The following is a 4,011-nucleotide window of genomic DNA, read 5'->3' on the forward strand; positions in this document are numbered from 1 at the left end:
AGTTATAGTCATTCAATCTAAACTGAAATTTCTATCACTATCCACGTTTTTTCTGTGTTTTTTCTTTCTTGTCATTAATGTCACAATCTGCATATATCAAGAATCTTGTGGATTTCTCAGTCAATTATTTTTCTAGGGTCGACACAAAACATGGTGCAAGTGGATCCACCCAGATGACATATCTCTAGGTAACATATGCACGTAAAATAATATGACCTATAATATATGGTCCAGGAAAGGATAAAGTATTACCTAAATAATGAGATTGTATTATCATATTTCTCCTGGACATATCTGCTCAGGTTACTTATCACACTTGGGACAACTAATAGATGTGTTATTTTTGTACTACCATTGATCTAATGTATTTAGAAATTGATAGAAAGGTTCACACTGTAGATCTTTTCATGTCCATTATAAACTAATAGCACATTAGAAAATATAAGAACAGGAATATATAAAATTAAATGTACTTACATTTATACTCATAATTATGGTTATTTCTTGTATTGTTTTTCGGTTATAGAAGACTAGTACAAATGCCCGTGCGATGCAACGGGAGGAAACATGAATGGAGACTGCCGCCTTCAATTTCAACATGACACCCTATTTAAAAAATAATAACTGGTTCAAAGTTATTCAATCAAATACTAATGTGTTATTCCTATAGAAAAACAATATCAGTTTCAAGTTATAAATCGCTTCGTGATGGTCAGATTCATGATGAACTTCAAACTCACCCCATCTCTCCTTCGTACGTATAGGTATGTGCTTCATCACTCAAGAGAAATGGCGAGGAATGACTGTGCGTCGGAAAAAGTGCTAAATTTTCTCTCGCGCGATATGTCTCTACCTCCACCACTACGCGATTTCATCAATCCGTCGGCCTTACAGATAATGCTTAAGTTGTAATTCAAATTGGGAGATCAAATGCAAGCACCATAGGAGACAAGCAAATGAGACGACACAAGAGCTAGCTGGCTCCTTTTTTTACGGTAAAAACCATTATAAGTCAAATTCCAATAGAAAGTATGACTACAAAATGCAAATACAGTACATAAATTATTGGATTTGCTAGCTAAATAGAAAATTCATGTTAGAATTTTATGTGGACAAAAACACATCCATTCCGGTAGAGCAAAGAAGAGCTAGCAGCAACTGAAAGTCTGAATACTAAAACTATCTAGCCTCTCCACCACAGCTGGCTCTACCATGTGAACTATTTGCCATAGAGTTAAGAAATGTCTGAATGACTACCTACACGAACATGAGTTGCATACTTGCATCCTCGTTTGATTTACTCCATGATCCCAGTCCAGTTTCTTCACTCGATCCCTACAGATAACAAACATATTGTAATGCATATGTTGGGACCTGAGAGCTAAGAGCAAAGAACAACTGAAGAAAACAAAACAATTAAGGTGGCAAAGAGCTGAGGCATGACAACGGAGCAGATACCAAAATCCAAAACGTGAGCAATGACTTCTCCAAGTAAAATAGCACGTGTGGCATGGGAGAGGGTGGGTATTGGAGGTACCTTGCTGGGTACTATCATGGTGTCGAGCCGCAGGGTGCATTGACAGGAGTACTTGAGGCGGAGATGCTGGTGATGTGGGGCTGAGGCCTGGGGACACAATAGATGTCGTCAAGGCAGGAGAGGAGAGAGGAGGAATACCAGGGAGGCGAGGCAGCGACCATGAGAGTAGCAGTGGCACTGAACCCATTACTACGCATGTTGGTGTGTCTATTAGTCGATTCCATTCTTATATTAAACTATGACGAAAGAAGAAAATTATGTATGTAGAAGCCTAGCAAACAGAGGAGGGGTGGATGGATGAACTTGCTAGTTCATAATATACAAGTTCAGAGATGTTGTCGTCTATTCATTTCCTCCTATTTGATGATGATCTCCTCCAGGTCATGCCCAGCAGCAGCGTGAAGATCGGGATCGAGATCTTGGGTGGCTGGATGCTGCGAAGTTATCGTATCACTTTCGATCAGTCAGAGCAAGAACCTCAATCAACGTCAGAAAATACGACAGTTTGTTCGCACTCCGGTGTACTTACTGCAGTCGTATGGTCTCGACCCGGGTGAGCTCGGCCCCCACCACCTAGTGCCGCGTCGTGGCATGCTGCTGGATGGAGAGTACCTAGAGGCCTGGAGGTTCCCCACTGCCACTGCCACCATTTTTCCGAGCACTCCTCCTGCACCATGAACTCCATCTTTGCCTTCGTGACACTATCACCGACTTCCCTGAAGGTACCACAGGGAGGACGATGAGGAGGCATCCGGTTCGCGACGCGCAGGCTAGATCAGAGCCCACACCTTGCGTAGCAGCAGCGACGCCATGGCTGGCCACTCGGACAGGCGTCGGCGTACATTGGCAGACAGAGAGGACGAGCGTGAGGGAGTAGTGGGATGAGAACCGGAAAAAATGGATCGTAATTACGGAGGATGAGGAAGATGTGGAGGAGGGCTAACTGGGTATGCAGAATCATCGGTGACCCCGGCGCGCGAAGAAGGCCGCCTCCCCTTTCCCTTGTTGCGTCCCCGGCCTCGCCGTGCTCCGGCACGGCCATCCCCATCGTCGCGCCGCCCCTGCCCGCTGGCCTCCCGCGCCGCCCCCCCGGCCATCCCCATCCCCGTCGCCGCATCGGCATGCCCGTCACGCCCGGGCCTCTCCGCATCAGCGCGCCGTCGCCACTCCGTCTCCGGCCCGTCCCCTCCAAGCGCCGTCGCCGGTCAGACACCGTCCCATCGCCTCCTCGCCCGTCACCGGCCCGTCGTCGGCGAGAAGGCCCCTCCTCGGGACAACAATGGATAAGCCGGCGAGAGCGCTCGCGTGGATAGGAGACCTTGAATACGGGAGGGGTGCGCGTGGATAAGTGGAACGTTTTTTATTAAACAAAGGACTGCGGGTTGATTTCGATAAACTACAGGGGTTATTTTGTAAAAAAGCCACGACGTACAACAGAAGCGCTTCGCGCTTTATTATTATTAGTACAAATGCCCGTGCCTTGCAACGGGCTAGAAAAAAGCACTTCAACCTATCACAAAATACTCAGAACAAAGTATTGTGCTGGTCCCCAAAAACAAATAGAGGTGAAGGGTTTCAATTCAACTAACCTAATATACATGGTCTATGTAGTGGAAAAACTGTGCTTCTTATCACGTGCTAGGCCGCGGAGGTTGGCTAGAAAAGCAAGATAAATGATAAACATTATTTCTAGCAAAAATAATTAAAGTGAAGTAACACTTCTTTAGATGTAAACAAAAGTCGACTATGTATACTAAGAACATAAAATAGAATGAAGTTCTGTCCAGACAACATCCCAACCTGAAAAATCTGGGTCTAAGCTAATGGTGACATGCTTTGGTCTCGATCTGTCCACAAATAATCGGCAACCGCTATAACTTCCACAAAGGAGAGGTGCATTTATAGATGATTTGAAGGTATAATGATTCTTCACAAGGGAACCAGTTGTCATTGTTAATTGATTTGAATATGGTTCATGAGTGCACAACAATCAGATTATTTACAGTTTCCCAAATCACAAAACTAGACTCTAAACAATGCATAATGTAAAGTAGATATGCCAACATTTTTATGCAAGAACAGAGGACAAACCTTTCCATCTTTGTCACTATCAAAACAATGGATCATCTTAGATAGCTCAAAATCTGTTCAGATGAAATCATTTATATTGGCCATTTTTTCAAGATCCCAGGGTGCGATGTATTCTTTTCCAGCTTCTGTACACCAAAGTAGTAACCAATTCACAGTTCATAAAATTAAAATATTTAGATAAAACCTTATATTACAGTGACAAGAAAAGAGGAACTATGCCAATCAAAATTTCGTGCTTCTGCTATGAAAAAACTGAGCCCGTTTGTCTATAGGGGAATACCCAATTGAAGATATTTCAGTGTGGACAAATCAGCTTCTGGTAAGCATCGCAGATCACACCATATGTAACTCATGTGTTACTTTAGGCACATAGGCTTTCCTAC

The 4,011-nt window shown here is 43.8% G+C and overlaps 1 long non-coding RNA gene across 2 annotated transcripts; it reads right to left on the reverse strand.

The window, feature by feature from the left end:
• Positions 1-942: 942 nt before the first annotated feature.
• LOC123448297 lies at positions 943-2,306 on the reverse strand. Of its 2 annotated transcripts, XR_006631655.1 has the most exons (4): positions 2,067-2,306; positions 1,860-1,971; positions 1,538-1,624; positions 943-1,335 (listed from the first exon to the last, which is right to left on the reverse strand). It is a non-coding gene; the product is annotated as an uncharacterized LOC123448297 (long non-coding RNA). The 2 variants fall into 2 exon arrangements; XR_006631654.1 differs by having other exon boundaries at positions 1,538-1,971.
• Between the last annotated feature and the right edge of the window lie 1,705 nt (positions 2,307-4,011).

Source organism: Hordeum vulgare, chromosome 4H (genome assembly GCF_904849725.1).
Source record: "Hordeum vulgare subsp. vulgare chromosome 4H, MorexV3_pseudomolecules_assembly, whole genome shotgun sequence".
Taxonomy (NCBI): Eukaryota; Viridiplantae; Streptophyta; class Magnoliopsida; order Poales; family Poaceae; genus Hordeum; species Hordeum vulgare.